This window comes from Bison bison, unplaced genomic scaffold (genome assembly GCF_000754665.1).
Source record: "Bison bison bison isolate TAMUID 2011002044 unplaced genomic scaffold, Bison_UMD1.0 scf7180017864260, whole genome shotgun sequence".
In the NCBI taxonomy this organism is placed as follows: domain Eukaryota; kingdom Metazoa; phylum Chordata; class Mammalia; order Artiodactyla; family Bovidae; genus Bison; species Bison bison.
Window position 1 is genome coordinate 190,700 of NW_011494832.1, and position 18,889 is coordinate 209,588.

The window sequence follows — 18,889 nt, forward strand, 5'->3', positions numbered from 1 at the left end:
AAGAGAGATGCTAAAAACAACCTAGAACTCTGACCAAATTCTGTGCTTCATGGCTTCTGTTGTTCTATGGCTTTACTTCTATGAGATGTCTCAGAAATTTCTCAGAACAACCTCAGCCTTGAATTTTATGGTACTGAAGACATGAGTTCATTTAATATTGATGAAATAAAATTCATTATTTTAAGGTAAGACAAAAATTTAAACATAAAGTTTTTCTCTGCCCATTTGGAGCTCCTCCCACCCCTCTGGATGTGCATTGTACATCTGCATTATGCATTAACGAGACCTCCCCAAGGGCAGAAATACCAGCTCAACCATGAAGTTCAATTTTTCTTCTGGTGCCAGTCATGTAACTCCTTAGAAGATAGTATTACTTACTTATAACCTTATTAATGTTACTAGCTACATTATTTGTATTCTGCCTATTTTACAATATTGTTGTTCTTGCATTACCAAATGTATAACTGACCCTCTTTATTAAGAATAATGACTATGTGATTTGAAACAATTAACCAAATATATAATTCTATAGGATCAATAATTGTAATAGTGCAGCTCTAGATATGGGAAGAACAACAAGAAGGAACCATTTCCTGGACCATGACAGACTAGTAAGACAGGTGGGCTTTTGGCTACTGTTAACAAGGCCTAGGCCAATAATAGCATATTGAGTAGCCTGTCAATGAAATCCTTGCCTGATCTGAGAATGAGTGTTTCTAGTACCATGGGACACATTGATCATGAAATGACTCTAAAATCTAGCAAAAATAAGACTAAAAAGAGGACTCTGTAAAATAAAGAACATAGCCCACCATCCAGTTCTACAAAGATCAAGTCATTAGCTGCTGTAGTTGCTGCTGCTGCTGCTGCTAAGTCACTTCAGTTATGTCCGACTCTTCGTGACCCCATGGACTGCAGCCCACCAGGTTCCTCCGTCCATGGGATTCTCCAGGCAAGAGTACTGGAGTGGGGTACCATCGTCTTCTCCGGCTGCTGTAGTTGCTGACCTGCAATATGCCTTGAAAGGAATTCAGGGCAAAGATCAGGATGAAGCATTTTGGACTCTGGGGAAACTGGCAGATTGGACCTCAAATACTTAAATATTTTCAGGAGAAAATTTTAAGAACCCAGTTTCTTGCATTTTTCCCATCCTTACCTCTTTGAAACAGTCTTCAGGGCTTTCTAGAAGACTATCTCCTGGTTTATAATCTTCAGGTTGACTTGAATAAAAATATCTGTTTCTTTGTCAGATTGACTATTAATTTTTTGGTCAACAACATAATGAAGAAAAACTTGTTCAGGGAGATTTGCCATAAGATATCCTTCCTGTTCTCCTTTAGAAGATCTATAGAAAAATGGAGATAGTCTTTACTAGCATAGCAAAATTTAGTGGGGCCTGGCATACTGGTCCTCATACAAAACAATTTTATCGTTTGAATCACTAACACCATTTTCAATAAATTCTAACGATCTTTATTAACTAGTACATTACACACTTACTACCTTCCACCCTTGAGTTGTTTTAATAATCTCCACAAGAATCCTTTGAGAAAGTTATCACTGGCCTTGTTGGAGAGATGAATGCAAACCAATGTACCGACCAGGTTAAAAAAAAAAGATCATCTTTCTGGGTAAGTCCCCAAAGTGAGGATCTGCAGAACAGAGCTTTGGAAGTCAGGGGAAATTGCAAGATAGCAAGCAGTCAGAACTTCAGAGGAAAGAACTGGAATAGATTTTCTTAGAATATTGGTTAGAACCAGCACCAAAGTATCCCAATGGTCAAATAGTTTTCTGTGACCTAATTGTACTGTCTGAATTCAAGTGGACTTCATGAATTCAACCCATCAGCAAGTCCATTAGATCATAGCCATTGTGGATTTGGCTTTAAAACCCTGTATCAAGTCCATTCCTCAAGGCTGCATCTCACAGAGATGAATCCTTTCCTGTTGCATCAAACAACAAACCTGTTGTTTGTTCCCATGTGGTGCTAGTGGTAAAGAATCAGCCTGCCAATGCAGGAGACTCAGGAGACATGGGTTTGATCCCTGGATCTGGAGGATCCCTTGGAGTAGGAAATGGCACCCCACTTCAGTATTCTTGCCTGAAACATTTCACTGGCAGAGGAGCCCAGTGGGCTGTAGTCCATGGTATTAAAAACCAAAGACATCACTTTGCTGACAAAGGTCCATGTAAGTCAAAGCTGTGATTTTTTTCCAGTAATCATGTACAGATGTAAGAGTTGGACCATAAAAAAGGCTAAGTGCCAAAGAATTGATGCTTTTGAATTGTGGTTCTGGAGAAGATTCTTAAGAACCCCTTGGACTGCAAGGAGATCAAACCAGTCAGTCCTAAAGGAAATCAACCCTGAATATTCATTGGAAGGATTGATGCTGAAGCTGATGCTCCAGTACTTTGGCCATCTGATGTGAAGAGCCAACTCAGTCAAAAAGAACCTGATGCTGGGAAAGGTTGAAGGCAAAAAGAGAAGAGGACGACAGAGGATGAGATGGTTATATAACATCACCGACTCTATGGACATGAATTTGAGCAAACTCCAGGAGATAGTGAAAGACAGGGAAGCCTGGTGTGCTGCAGTCCATGAGGTCACAAAGAGTTGGACATGAGTTAGCGACTGAAAAACAAATTGGGACATTAAATTCAACTTAGTGTTCATTCTGTATCAGTCTGTTTTTTTCTTAATATTACATATATTAACTTATCTCAATTACACAGTAATTCATATAGCAACTTATTATAAAAATAGTAAATTTCTCAGTAAATATTTATTTAGTCATTCATTGACTAACTTTTTGGGTGCCTACTCTGCTCTGGGCACCATGCTAGGCTTTGGGGATCCATTGCTGACACGGAGCCTGTTCTCATGGAGTTCACACTCTCGTCAGCGAGACAGATGTCAAATAAATGGTCAAATGCACCAGTGCAAAACTGGGATTGTGACATGCTAAGGAGAGGCGGACAATGCCGTGTACGTACTCAGTGGATGGGAACGTGTCCTATTCCGGGAAGTCAGGAAAGACTCCTATGAGAAAACTCCTTTGAGCTGAGGAAGGAGAAAATGCGTTGTGGATGGTGATGCAGGCAGAGGGCCCAGCGGGGACTGCTGGGAGGTGGAGGCGTAGGAGTCTTAGCACCTGTGGAAACCTGTGATACTTTAAGAGTGAGGTTTGCAGAGTCCGGTGAGACAGGTAAGGAGCTTGTCTTCATTCTAAGAGGTAGAAGGCCAAAATTTGTGTTTTACAAGGAAACTCTTGCTACTGTCTGTGAAAAATGGATCAAAGCATGCCAGAGAGGGTGCTGGTAGACCAGCAAAATAACTCACAATAGTCCATGGAAGAGTCATCTAGTCCAGAAGAGGCTAATTTTAAACTGTCGGTTCAGGAAGTTATATCTGAGCTGTCTTCCATCCCAGCTTATTTAGGCACTGCTGTTTTTCTTTATTTTCCTCTTTATTCGGGCTTTTTCCCTTTAGTCACTGATGCTCAGTTTAGTTGATCAAATGCATTAAGAAATAAACGAATTGACAAAAGGTTAGTTTCTATGGCATCATTTTGCTTGTGAGAGAAAATGGCTAAGTTTGGAGCAGCGCCATATAAAAGAGCTATTAAATGTTACTGATGCTTTGTTTAATATTGCTCTTGCTTCTTAAATCACAAAATGCATCTGGTGATATCTGAAATTTGTTTCTTGAAATGTAACATGTGAAAAGCAGTCCTGTGAGTCCACTGGGATTATGAGTAGCTTCTGCTTTCTTTGTGTAGTGTGTTGGGTAAGAACACACACTCCAGACAGGCTGCCTCATTTGAATCCACTTTTGCTTACTTCACCAGCTTACCTTACAGCACCGTTGGGAGAATTAAATAGGTTAAGCCACTTAGTACAGAAGCCGGCACATAAGTGCTCTCAGGAAGTGGTCATTACTGTCATTATTTTTCCCCCAAGTGTTATTTCCTAATAAACACATATTATTATATGCAGAGCTATTTTTAAACATAATGATATGCTTTATTTTTATGATGATTTTCAAAATCAATAATATTAACTTTAGTAATTGTGGTAAATAGGCTCTTGGTGTGGGATTTTATGCGTTTTTTAAACTTTTTATTTTGTATTGAAGTATAGCTGATTAACAAACAATGTTGTGATAGTTTCTGGTGAATAACAGCGAAAGGACTCGGCCATACATATATGTGTATCCGTTCTCCTTCAATCTCCCCTCCCTTCCAAGCCAGCGCATAACATTGAGCAGAGTTCCATGTGCTATACAGTAGGTCCTTGTTGGTCATCCATTTTAAATATAGCTATGTGTCCAAGTTTATCCCAAACTCCCTAATTATCCCTTTCCACTCTTCTTCCCCCATGGCAACCGTAAGTTCATCCTGTAAGTCTGTGAGTCAAACAGAGTTATTTTAAAACTGGCAAATATGATAGCATAAAAATGTTAGCAATGTTTATCTCTAGATGCTGTGGTGAATGGTGATTTTATCTGCTTTTTTTGTATTTCACTGTATTTTCTTAGTTTCTAAAGCGAGTATGCATTGTTTTGTCATCTAAAATGCTCTTTTTAATTGTCTTCTTTATAACTTAGATTAATGCCAACAGGCAGATAGAAGCATTAGAGAAACAGTTCTTCAGAACAACACACTGTTGCTTGAGGTTTGTCCAGGTGCCTCATCAGGTTCAAGGTGATTGAGCCCAGTGACCTGCTGGTCCAAATTGGGCACACCTAGGAGACAGTGTTGGCAAAATAGTACCCGCTATGCTTGCTTCTTAATACTTTTAAGCTCCCAAATACAGTCAACAACCAACTGACAGCTGTGTTGTATAAGAATTGGTGATACTACAGCACTAATCTACTATCTACACTGAAGCTCAGTCCCAGTAAATATTAATGCTAGGAGCAGCTGAACTCTCCAGTTCTTTAATATATGAACATCAGATTAAAGCTCCACAGATGCAGTGACCTGCCTGCATCCCCAGAGTACTTTAATCCTCATATTTGCAGTCTCCATGACCATTTTCAAGGTCAAAAGGTCAAGGACTTAACCAGATTTTATGCACCTCAGTGTGCCCCTCAGTATGATGGTTCTACTACCCTGATCTGTCTTCCAGTACGAATAGGCAGGAGACATAAACAGAATTCGGGAATCAGACCTCATAGCTGGGTTGGGACAGGTATTTAGAGAAAAGATACTAGGAGAAAGGTGTATTCCAGAAAGTGGGACACACTGCCCAAGCCAGGTGAGGGGGGATTTAGCTCCTAGTAACTGGAATCCCCCAACTGATGAGGGCCAAGGCCTGGAACGACAGAACAGGTAACACTTGGAACTCCAAGCAGTGGGATCAGGGAGGCTTGTTAGCTCGTGGTAGAACCATGTTATTGGACTGGCCTCATGAGCAGGAATCTTGTCCTTGATCCTCCTGGTGGAGGAAGGATTATGAGGGCTGGGAAGTTTGACAGGAGGGTCCCAAAGAGGGAGACTTGATAATGGATGGAGCACCAAGGCGCAGGCCCGTGGGAACATGGCAGGGGGCCAGATCTCAAAGCAAAAGCAGGAGGGCAAGAAAGTCAGCAGTGGAGATGGGTGGACATTGCAGTCAGGATTAGCCTGCACACGGGCCCAGAGCTGGGCCACCCTTGGTGGAGTAGAGGCTGGAGTGGTGTGAGTGGTATCGCAGTATGGGGGAGCAGGAATGAAGCGGTCGGTGGACTAACCTGATATTAATAAAGATAGCAACTGCTCGATGAGCACCTACTGTGTGTCAGTCACTGTGCCAGGGCTTTGCATACACTCTTACTCAAAACACCCCCGTGAGGAAGGTGTAATTATCTCTGTTTGATAAATGAGGAAACTGGGGCTTAGAGGATGAGCAATAGCCCAAGGTCATAGAGTTACAAAAAAGCAATCCAAAATGTGTGTGACTTCTAATCCAGGATCTTTCTACTCCCGGAACACATTTACTCTTCACTGTATCTGAGCACAGGTGACTCCAGTTTTTCTGTTCTTGGGGGTAACATCATACTTGCAACCTATGATTTATGTTAAAACAGTAAAATTTCTATTCGTGGGAAAGTCAAGAGTGGAGCTGGTAGTCTCAATAACATATATTTGTATTTCCATATTTTAATAAGTGAACTCTGTCCTTAACTTTCAGAAAACATAAATATTCCTTGTAGTAGCTTGAGAATTTTTTTCTGGCCATTTTGCTAATTCTGGAAACCCTGAAAATAAAGATTAGCTGATAGCCATTGGAACCCTTTTTATACAAAACTAGAGAAGTTTTTTAAAGATTAGACACTGCAAGTTGAAGGAAATTGTCAATAGGAACAGGAATTCTGGCGGAAGAGTTTGAGGTCACGGGTTTCGGAAAGGACTTTGAGTCCCAGTCCCCTACCCACTCTTCTGTAGCAAAACTAGCAGTATCACTGCCGTCTCCACTAATCAAACAGCACATAAATGAGAGCTGGCTGCATCTTTGTCTTTTACAATTCCAAATTCCAGTATCTCAGTTTAAAAATTGAATCATGACCTCACCATGACCATATTTTAGAGTCATTGGAGGAAAGCAAGCAAGGAGGGGTAAGAATGAGCCAGGTAGTAAGATCCTCAGGCACAAACCTGTGGTCCCACAAAACCAGACTTACTGACCCCACGCAATGAGGGAGACCATTAAAGACAGGGAGGAGGAAAGCATTTTGTAAAGCTTAGGTTCCTTCTGAAGGATTCCGAGAAGGGCATAAGGGAAACAGGCACAGCTCCTGTACTGAATGCTGTTTCTGCTGTGGGCTTAAGAGAAGCGGGTACTGCCAGGAATGGAGGGTGGTTAGCAACTAGGAATCCCCAGTAAGAGATGAGAATAATAAGATGGGTTGAGGCATCCTTGAAAGGAAAGAAGCAGTCATTCAAAGAGAAGGGTTGTGGCATTTTACAGACTGGGGAGAACAATGGTTTCTGTTAACTCTGCAGCTGGCTCTCTGTTCCTCCTCCCCGGCTGATTGACAGCAGGGCTGCTTTTTTTTTTCTTTTTCAGTCCAAGATGTATTTTTTCATCTTTTTGTTCCAAATAGGATTTTCCTCTTTCAAAAGGGTGGAGGGAGAACAGGGGGAGGAAAGTTGATTGATCCCCTTGCTCTTCCAGCTGACCTTCCTGCACTGTGATCTGGACCTTTCGGATTTTTCTATTATCACTGACGGCTGGGGCCTTCAGCCTCTCTCATGTTCGTATCATAACCTGGATGAAACATTGAAAAACATGCTTATAAGATTCTAAGTGACAGAAATTTCTGGATGAATGGACTGAGCAACACAATACGCTAAGTGCCCTCCAGGCCCAAACACCTTGAGTAAGGCATCTCCAGGCAGTATCTGTGAGTTACCATGTTCTGCTCTTTGTTTAAACCAGATCATGCTCCCTACCCTCAACACACACTCCATATTTAAAACTCCTAAGTGGCTCCTAAATGATCTGGCCTCTATCTGCCTTTCTGATTTTATCTTCTCCATCTCTTCCCCTTTCTCCCAGTAGTCCAACTACATTGGCCTTCTTTCTGCTGCTCCTGAACACTAACCTCATTCCAGTACTCAAGCCTTTGCTAGACTTAGCTGGAATGTGTGGTAATATGCTTACAGAGATTTTTTTTTTTTTTAACAGAGATTTTGGACAAGAGTAACTCCTCATCATTTAAGTCTCAGCTTAAATTTCATCTTTTCAAAGATACCTTTCCAGTCACTTCTGTCTAATCCCTCCCCCCAGCCCTGTCTCTCTCATTACCTCTTTAAATATATGAATGTATATAGCAAAAGAGAAACAGGCTCACAGGTATAGAAAATAAACTAGGAGATACCAGTGGGGAGAGGGGAGGGGCAAGCTAGGGGTACGGGATTGATACAAACCACTATGTATCAACCAGATATAACAAGGACATATTTTACAGCACAGGAAATTATAGCCATTATTTGGTAATAACTTTTAATGGAGTATAATCTATAAAAAATACTGAATCACTATGCTGTATACCTGAAACTAATATACTATTATAAATTAACTGTTTTTTTTTTTTTTCCCTAAGAATTGAAATGGAGAGAAGAACTCTCCAAAGACACAACTCTCCAACTCTTATGGGTCTTGCTTCCATGTCTTATTAGCCTTGTGCCTTCAGAAAAGTTAATTAGCCTCTAAAACTCTCAGCTCCCTCCTCTAAAAAATAAAGAGTAAAATAATGCTTAGTGCCTGAGTTTGTTATGAGGACTAAAAGCTTTGTAAAGCCCTTAGCATAGTGTCTGGTATGTGGAAAATGTACAGTAAGTGGTGCCCCAAAATAATAAGCTGAATCTCAAATGTTAAAACTCTAAACCGACACAAGAATATGGAATAATACAGCAAAGGAACATACAGAGATGACTACATCATAAAGAGAAATGCATGATCAGAGACAAACAGTAAATTACTATCAGTCTATATATTGTGAAAATACGACACAGGTTTTCTAAAGTATGGAAATGATAACCTCATTTCCACTTTAAGGAGGTTTTCTGAGTAGATTTGTCATTTTTACTTTGTTTCAAGAAAACGGAAGGCATATCCAGATCACTCAAGGAGCAGGGGGAGGGTATTTCTGATGCCTAAGAAAGAACCCTGAATGTAGACAGTTTTATGAGTGTTACTCAGAATGGTCTGTAAGGACAGAGTTGTTAACTAAGCTACCATAAAATTCTAGAATTGTGGCCTCTGCCTAGCGGCACACAAGGATGCAAAGCTGACAAATCACGTGTGGCTGCCTGCCGTCCACCTCAGTTAAGAGGCTAATCAGCAGATTGCTGTGTGAGGCAGCTCATACTGTTGCTGCTGCTGCTGCTGCTGCTGCTGCTAACTCCACTTAAAACTGGCTTTGAAGCAAGGTCAAGAGAAATGCTAGATTGCATGTACAATGAGTATCTGAGGACGGCCTTGAATTAAATCATCACACACATCAGCCTCATTTTTTTCTCCAGGGCTCTGGAAGTCTTGCAGAAACATAAATTTCCTGTCCTCTTGTACTTCCCTTCCATCCCCCCTCCAATTCCCACTCCTGCCCAGCCCCACGTGGATTCTTCAGAATTCAGTAAATCATAATCTATTTATTCAGTCCACAGACACAATAGAAGTGTCTGTTGTGTGCCAAGCACAGTAGTAGGTGCTAGAGGTATAAATATGAATCAAAGCAGAGTATCTGCATGTGAGTAGCCCACATCCTGGTTTGGGGAAACAGAAATGGAAACAAATTGTCACACTATAATTTGCTCCCTGCTTTAATAGTTCTCTGACAGCATGAAGGTGTATGTCAAAGCTGTATATTGTCACCCTGCATATTTAACTTAAATGCACAGTACATCATGTGAAATGCTGGGCTAGATGAAGCACAAACTGGAATCAAGATTGCCAAAAGAAATATCAATAACCTCAGGTACGCAGATGACACCACCCTTATGTCAGAAAGCAAAGAAGAACTAAAGAGCTTTTTGATGGAAGTGAAAGAGGAGAGTGAAAAAGCTGGCTTAAAACTCAGCATTCAAAAAACAAAGATCGTGGCATCTGGTCCCATCACTTCATGACAAATAAATGGGGAAACAATAGAAACAGTGACAGACTTTATTTTTGGGGGACTGCAGATAGTGATTGCAGCCATGAAATTAAAAGATGCTTGCTCCTTGGAAGAAAAGCTATGACCAACCTAGACAGCATATTAAAAGCAGAAACATTACTTTGCCAACAAAGGTCCATCTAGTCAAAGCTATGGTTTTTCCAGTAGTCATGATGTGAGAGAAAAGCTGAGCACTGAAGAATTGATGCTTTTGAACTGTGGTGTTGGAGAAGACTCTTGAGAGTCCCTTGGACTGCAAGGAGATCCAACCAGTCCATCCTAAAGGAGATCAGTCCTGAATATTCATTGGAAGGAATGATGTTGAGCCTGAAACTCCAATACTTTGGCCACCTGGTGTGAAGAACTGACTCATTGGAAAAGACCCTGATGCTGGGAAAGACTGAAGGCAGGAGGAGAAGGGGATGACAGAGGATGAAATGGTTGGATGGCATCACTGACTTGATGGACATGAGTTTGAGTAAGCTCCGGGAGTTGGTGCAGTCCATGGGGTCGCAAAGACTCAGATATGATTGAGCGACTGAAATGAACTGAACTGAACTGACGGCATGAAGGTAGAGTTGGCCATTCTGCTTTGAGAAGGTGGGAAAGCTCCTCAAAGATGGTGATTCTTGATTTGAGTGTTGCGAGATGATCCTGAGTGCTTAAGGGTGAAGCCAGGGAAGATCATTCTAAGCAGAAGAAGCAGCGTGTACACAAGTGCAGATAAGTGTGTGGTTGACATGCAGGCTCTTGGTGGACAGGGGAGGCCGAAAAGGTTAGCTGAAGAGTGACTGTCACAACAGGAACATGTGAATGTGAAATTCAAAGTTAAACCATGTTTTGCTTCAGCTCTGAATTTTGGAATTAGAAGGGATCTTAGGGATTATGTAAATTAACCTCATAGAGGCTCAGGGTACTTAATGACTTAATGGTACTTAATGACACAGTAGGACCAGAAGCAATCTGCTGGGAGGAGAAAATATTTTCCCCTTCCCCTCTTAATTCTTTTGGCTGGTTGAATAATTAAAATGACATAAGACAGACAAACAGCTGAAAAAAATTTAATTACGAATGTACTGTGCTTAGCTGCTCAGTCATGTCTGACTCTTTGCAACCCCATGGACTATAGCCAGGCTCCTCTGTCCATGGGGATTCTCCAGGCAAGAATACTGGAGTGAGTTGCCATTTCCTTCACCAGGGATCTTCCCAACCCAGGAATTGAACCTAGGTCTTCTGCATTGCAGATGGATTCTTTACCATCTGAACCGCAGAGAAGCCCATGATGTACAGGGAATCCAAATAAATACAGGAGATTCCAGAGAGTAAAATGAGGTCATCCTACACCAAGGAGATGAGAGTAGAAGTCTGGGACTTGAAAAATAAGTAAATTCGTAGGAAGAATGAAGAGAGCAGAGGTTTAGTAAATACATATTTGCTGGGACAAACAAACAATGGGACACAGAGGAGAATTTTAACAGGCTTTTCTAGGTTCCTTCCCGTCTACCACACCTAGTTCATATTATACTATAGATCAGCGGTCCCCAAACTTTTTGGCACTGGGGACTGGTTTTGTGCAAGACAACTTTTCCTCGGACTGGGAAAGGGTGGGTGGTTTTGGGATGATTCAAGAGCATTATATTTATTGTGCACTTTAATTTAATGCTGCTGCTGATTTGAAAGGAGGTACTGGTTCTTAGAGGTTGGGGACGCCTGCTATAGATAACTCTGGTGATAGTTCTTTTTTCTGGAATAGGCCTTCTGTCTAAATTCTTTTAGGCAGGTAAAGTGAGAGTTGGTAAGAAAAACTTCCCGAGCCTTGCGTTTCTTGCTCATGTCAAGAAACACATTTTAGGTTTGTCAATTCTGCTTCCTTACCGATCTCTCCCACCCAAGGTCTGCTCCTTTATCTGAATCCTGCAACCATGACTCCTGGCATCAACCTGAAATACTGGTCCTACAAAGCCTGGAAATTGGGTCTCTCAGAGCTCAACTTGGAAGTCAAAGTATAGAGTTTAGACGTATGTGCCCATTCATTAACTATGCTAATTGACAAATATTTTATATACATTGTTATCACACTTCAAAGACTGTTTAGAGGAGAATATATTGGTTTCCCATTGCTACTGTAACAAAGTACTATAAATTTGGTGGTTTATACATGTTTATGTATCTTCTTACAGTTCTGAAGCCAAAAGTCATAGTCGTTTTCACTGGGCTAAAGTCATGGTGTCAGCAAGGCTGGTTTCTTCCAGAGGCTGCCCACCTTCCTTGGCGGTGGCTGCATCACACGGGTCCCCGCTGCTGGCACCACAGGGCTGCTTCTCTTTGACCTGCTTGCTGATTCCTTCTTAGGTCCCTTGTGATTACATGTAGGGTCCACGTGGATAATCCAGGCTGATCTCCCCGTCTTAAGATCCTTAATCACATGTGTAAATCTTTTTGCTACATAAGGTAATATTCACAGGCTCTGGGGCTTACGGGGTGAATATTTTCAGGGGAAGAGAGGATTCTTTAGTGTAACACAGGGAGCCATGTTCTTTGTTCTTGAATTGGAAGCAGTTGACACACAGCTGTTGTTGGCTGAGGACTTGGGAATTTGGGGAGGAGGACTGGACAAGAAACCCTCACTAGTCCTCAATCTCTGAAAAATCAGGTAACCTGAGGTGTTTGTTGGGAAGAAGGCAAGAAATCTTTTCTCTCTCTGCCATAATAAATGTCATCCAAGTCGAATTAACATTGTATTGTTTCTTTGGGCAGCGAACTGAATATAAAAAGAAGTTATATTAATACAACGAGTCAATAGGGAAGTGTCTATTTTAAGGTCCAGCCATCATAAGATAAAATGTTTAGTTAGCTAGAGTGAAGAGGATAAATAAGATTTAATGTCTTCAACATTAGCAGTCAGTTTTTGCTGTTTAGAGTTTGAAAAGTATCTGATTCTTTATTCTAAATTCCAATCTTTGGTTTTAACTGTGTAATTCAGCTGCATGGAAACCCAAAATAATGTTAGCAGAAAAGCATGAGAACAAAGAAGGCTGATTTTTTCTCAGGCAGTGTGCCCAGATGAAGACTTCCCTCACATCATATTCTTTCAACCACTTAGGTGTAGGAGGAGTCCTCTCTCATTGGAGATAATCAAAGTGGGTCTTCCCATATTCTTCTGGTTATTTTGTCAGTGGATTCAACCTGACAAGCTAATAACATAAGGATTAAACACTAAAGTGTATAGTCAACATGAGCAGTGTTTTAAGTTAAAACTTATGTTTTAAAAGTTAAATGAAAACTAAAATCAAATAGAAAAGTCTAAAAAAACCCTTGAAGTCTAATAATTTTTCTTAATCACAAAATACATATGTATTGGTTACTTTAAGTTTCCTCTTTCACCGTTGATGGTTTTATATATATATATATATATATATATAAAGTTTCATGATTGAAAAATAACCTAACACAGAAGTCAGCAACCTTTTTTGGTAAAAGGTTAGATATTTTAGGCTTTGTGGGTCATGTCTCTGTGGCAACTACCCACTTCCGCCCTTGTATTGCAAAAGTAGTCAGATGATATATAAATGAATTAATATGACTTTATATAAATAAAACTTTTATGGACCCTGAAATTTGATTTTTACAGAATTTTCAGGTATCATAAAGTATTATTTTTTTAATTTCCTCTCAATCATGCATGTAAAACTGTAAAAAAAAAATCATTCTTAGCTCACAGGCCATATAAAAACTATAAAACTGAAGAAAACTGAAGAAAAGGATGACATTGGACTGGCAGTGATTTCTTAGATATGACATTAAAAGCACAGGTAATAAAAGTAAGAATAGACAAATGGGACTATACCAAACTTAAACTTTTGTGCATCAAGGACACAATTAATAAAGTGAAAAGAACCTATGGAATATAAGAAAACATTTGCAAAAAATATTTCTGATAAGCGGTTAATATCCAGAGTATATAAAGAATTCTACAACTCAACAACAGAAATCACTCAATTTAAAAATGGGCAAAGGAGTTCAAATGGAAATTTCTCCAAGATGGTATATATTAATAAACGGCCAACAAATGTACAAAAAGATGTTCAACATCCCTAATCATCAGAGAAATGCAGATCAAAATCACAACAAAATATCACCTCATACCCTACTATCAATAAAACGTGGCTACTATCAATAAAACAGAAATGACAAGTGATGAAGATATGGAGATATTGAAACACTTGTGTACTATTGGTGGAACTGTAAAATGATGTAGTCACTATGGAAAGTATAAAAAAGTTAATAAACCTCAATTAAATAGAGTTGGGAGACCAGAAGGGGAAGCTGTCACACCGTACGATGATAGCAGAGCCCAATGGAAAGGAGAAAGACTCTTCTTTCCTGGCAAGGATTCAGCCAATGGGAAGTCATGAACTCTTTGTTTCCTGAGCCCTCCCAACTCCCTTTCCTCCTCCATGAAAGGATGCTCCTTCCATTGCTCTCTTGGGACTTGCACATGGCTCACCATGGTTGCAGACCTTGGATTGCAATTCTCTGCTGACCCCAAATAAACCCATCTTTTCTGGAGAAATATCTGACAGTCTTATCTGTAGGGGCAGCCCAAATGTCCATTGATGGATGAATGGATAAATAAAATATGGCAAATACATACAATGGAATACTATTCAGCCTTAAAAAGGAAGAAAACCTTGTCACATGCTATAACATGGCTGAACCTTGAGAAAATCACACTAAGAGAAGACATGGGACTTCCCTGGAGGTCCAGTGTGGAGACTTAGCCTTCCAGTGCAGGGGTTGGGGATTCAATACCCACGTGCCTCATGGCCAAAAACCAAAACATAAAACAAGTAATATTGTAACAAATTCAATAAAGACTTAAAAAAAAAAAAGAAGGCAGTCATAAAGAGACAAATATTGGATAATTCTATTTGTTTATGTGTTGCTGAAGGGAGCATGGATGATTCCATTTGGACGAGGTTTTTGAACAGTCAAATCCACCTAAACAGAAAATAGAATGGTGGTTACCAAGGCCTGGGAGTTGGGAGGGAAAGAGAGTATTGTTTAATGAGTATAGAATTTTAGATTTGCACAATGAAAACATCCTAGAGATCTGTTTGCCATCAATGTGAACATACTTAACGCTACTGAACTGTACCTTTAAGAATTTCTACCTTAACCATTTTAGTTATGTGTTTTTTACTGCAATACAAGAAATGAAAAAGTATTACTATAATGTAAAATTTGAGGATTTTATATTCTGAGAACTAGTTTGAATCAGAACCAAAACAAACTAGGGGGCAGGTTAGATCTGGTCCTCAGGTCAACTTTGGTTGATCATTGGCTTAATGCAATCCAACTTACCCTGTAATCAGCATGCAGTCTTCACATATTTAACCCGCCCCCCACAATCTTTTTTATTAGAGTCATTGAATGTTACAACTGTAAGTGGCCATAGAGACTTGGTCATTTTGGAGGGTAGGAGTGGGGGCCTGGTGATGTGTATTTTCCAAGGTCAAAGAAGTAGTTAATGGCAGATTTAGATGTTAGCTGCCTCATTGCTATTTGGAGTTATCTATAACAAAGGTCAATCTAGTCAAGGCTATGGTTTTTCCAGTAGTCATGTATGGATGTGAGAGTTGGACTGTGAAGAAAGCTGAGCATCAAAGAATTGATGCTTTTGAACTATGGTGTTGGAGAAGACTCTTGAGAGTCCCTTGGACTGCAAGGAGGTCCAACCAGTCCATTCTGAAGGAGATCAGTCCTGGACGTTCTTTGGAAGGAATGATGCTAAAGCTGAAACTCCAGTACTTTGGCCACCTCATGGGAAGAGTTGACTCATTGGAAAAGACTCTGATCCTGGGAGGGATTGGGGGCAGGAGGAGAAGGGGATGGCAGAGGATGAGATGGCTGGATGGCATCACCGACTCGAAGGACATGAGTTTGAGTGAACTCCGGGAGTTGGTGATGGACAGGGAGGCCTGGTGTGCTGCAATTCATAGGGTTGCAAAGAGTCAGACACGACTGAGCGACTGAACTGAACTGAAGTGATAGATTCTTAATGTTCATGTAAACAACTTCTGATTTAACTGGAGGTGAATGCAGTAGTTAATTCCACAGGTGCTGCTATAAATACACATTAAATTAAACTCCCCTAGTAAGTTACACGACTGAGCGACTTCACTTTCACTTTTCACCTTCATGCATTGGAGAAGGAAATGGCAACCCACTCCAGTGTTCTTGCCTGGAGAATCCCAGGGACGGGGCAGGCCGGTGGGCTGCCGTCTATGGGGTCGCACAGAGTCGGACACGACTGAAGCGACTTAGCAGCAGCAGCAGCAGCAGCATAAGTGACTTAGCAGCAGCAGCAGTAAGTAGTCACGTGGTGCTCTAGTCCTCTGTGCCTTTAGGCTTGGAGTTGGGAAAAGAAAGGACAATACTGATTGCAGAACTCACTTTACAGATGAGCTATTGTGCTAAAATTGGTTTATATGTGGTTTTACAGAAGTTATTTAAGTAGAGCCTAAGATTTTGTGAAGTATTTAAAATAAGCTCATTTAATACTAGTCTCCAGAAATGTTACCTTGGCCCACCTAACTACTTAAGGGATCTGTGTAAATTTGCTCCTCTTCTTTACAGCATTAATTAACATTTAAAAAAGAAGTAATTTTTTAAAAAATTCAACAGTAAATTTTAAAGATCTTATAGGCTTTATTCAGTGATTCATGAATTTGGCAGCATCCCATCTCATAGATAGAAAGAAGCTCCCAGGCATTGTACAAAATTAAAGAACTTTACAGGCAGAAGGGAGTGGGACCTGGAAGTCATACTAGCAGAAAGTGAATTGGTTGTGACAAGGTCACTTTCCTTTAGGGGATGATGTGGGTCTGGGTGTGTCGTGTCATGACATAGATATATCAGGCTGATTATCTCACTAGTGCTGACCAGGTGATTCCTTGATTGACTGGTTTAAGATTCCAGTTCCAGGAGAGGCTGACATTATAAGTCTCCATTTGGTGATGTGGAGCTAAGCATTAATTGACTCCATTTTAGGCTTGTTGTCTTATTTTTAACAGTGACAACTTAAAAGACAAACCATTATATGCCAAATGCCTGACTTTCTAGGGGTCACCAAAGAGCGAAGGACATAGAAAACCCAATTCAGCAGGTCAGGATCTAAAATTAAACCATGAGTGAAATGCAAGAGGCACAGCATTCATTCTGCTCTGTACTGTGAAGCAGGACAAGGTAGTTTTGCCTGGAATGACAAAAATTGGTATACTAAACAGCTTTTCATTGTCAAGAAAAATTAAGCTTTAGAAGTGTTAGGGGAAGCACACTGACTGAAACCGCCCACCCTGGCCAGGCACCATAGTAACTATTTGCATGACTTGTTTTACAACAGGAGGTCCTGGTAAGGAACAGGGAACTAATAAGCCACCACCAACCAGAAGGGTTCGGTGTCTGACCACCTCCCAAAATCCTTCTGTCTGGCATCCATGTTGGCTGAACAAGGCATGCACCACCAGAAGGACTCTGAGTCAGAATGACTGGCTAAAGACAACCTGGAAATTAATCCCATCACCATAAAACCTGAAAGCAGAGCAGTTCTCCTGGGTTCCCTTACCTTGTTGCTCTCTGCTCGGGTGCCTTCTTCCAATAAAGTTTCTTTGTCAGCACATGTCTCCTCCGACAGTTCTTTTCTGAGTGTTAGACAAGAGCCCGTTCTTGGGGCCCTGGGTGAGGGGGCCCCCCTTTCTACAACAGAAGTTGAGTAGAAATGACAACACAATCCATAAAGTTTATGTGATATTCCAGAGTTTAGAAAGCATAAACATTAATGCAGTGCATGAGCCTAGGCAATATCTTAGTTTAGGGGGAAAAAAGGCTTAAAAGACCTTCTTGGGACAATCACATAACTTGAAAATGGACTGGATGTTAAACACCATCAGGGAATTGTTGTCTTAGATGTGGTACTGGTATTGTGATTTCTGAGGCGAATGTTCTTATTTTTTTAGAAGACACAGGCTGAAGTATTTAGGGGTGATTGATTTTGATACCTGCAATTTATTCAGACAGTATAACAAAAAGGTATCTCTATTTTCTGTATATTTGAACATCATCATAAAGAATTGGGGTGAGGGGAGCAGAGGACATTTTTCAAAAGTTCCTCTGCTAAGGGCACTGTGAGGACCTCCTGAGCTATCAGTAGCTTCAATTTATAGTTTGGTTTTGTAGCGCTGTTTCTTTTCCCTGCTGCAGCGAGGAACACTGTGACCCAGGAACAAGCAGCTCTTAATCACCCTTAAGTCAATAAGATTCAGCTGCAAGCTCCCCGAGGAGGTAAAAGTCCACACCTGATATAATCTGCTTTACATTCCTACGCTATTACACTTGGCACGTTCACCTTCAAATTGCAAAGTAATTTGTTTTGCATTTTCCCGCAGTTGTATCTGCATTCGGAGGCCCAGGCTGAAGGCATTTCTTTCTGGCCCGTGAACACCCAACCACTCATTGTTGAATTCTATTTGCATCTGTCTATACTTTAAAACACTTTAAAAAACAATGAATTGCATCCTGCAACTCAAAAATGAAAACTTGGGGAAAAGCTAAGAATAGTAATCTGGTGGTATTTGGTCATCACTGTAAGTTTCTTGCTACCTAAGCTTCCCTGGTGGCTCAGACAAAGCGTCTGCCTGCAATGAGGGAGACCCGGGTTCATTCCTGGGTCGGGAAGATCCCCTGGAGAAGGAAATGGCAATCCACTCCAGCACTCTTGCCTGGAAAATCCTGGAAAATCCCATGGGGAGGAGCCTGATAGGCTACAGTCAATGGGGTCGCAAAGAGTCGGACACGGGTAAGCGACTTCACTTTCACTTTCACTGGCCTACTAGGATAGCGCAGGCTAAGAACCGCCACCACGCTTCCATTTAATTTTAGCAATGGGCGGCTGATCCGGGAGCTGTTCAAGCTATCTGCAAGTTAGCGTCTGGTCTAGGACAAGATAGCCTGCATAGTGTCAGAAGGGCTTGTGCGGAGGGCGAGTGGGGCAAGGACAGGGGCCCGGCCGGGAGGGGCGTAGCGGGCCGCGACACCTCCTTTACCAACACGGCCTCGCCGGCGGGGTCCGGCCATCTTGGTAAAGGCCAGAGCACCGGCCAGCCCGGGGCTGCCAAGTTCCCTGGGGGGGCTGCCAGATTCGAAGGTCACAATGAGTGAGTGATCTGGCGACGTGGAGCGGAACCTAGC

The 18,889-nt window shown here is 41.2% G+C and overlaps 1 protein-coding gene across 2 annotated transcripts in view; it reads left to right on the forward strand.

Annotated features, from left to right (window-relative positions):
* The window catches only part of NAPEPLD (N-acyl phosphatidylethanolamine phospholipase D), a 91,783-nt gene that overhangs the window by 15,369 nt on the left and 57,525 nt on the right, over window positions 1–18,889 (forward strand). Inside the window, exon 1 of one of the 2 annotated variants that reach the window (XM_010848083.1) lies at window positions 18,574–18,621. The exons of the other annotated variant lie outside the window; for it this stretch is intronic. The gene's annotated coding sequence lies outside the window, so the exon portion shown is untranslated. Of the gene's footprint in view, window positions 1–18,573; window positions 18,622–18,889 lie in introns of those variants that run through there. 2 annotated transcript variants of the gene reach the window in all.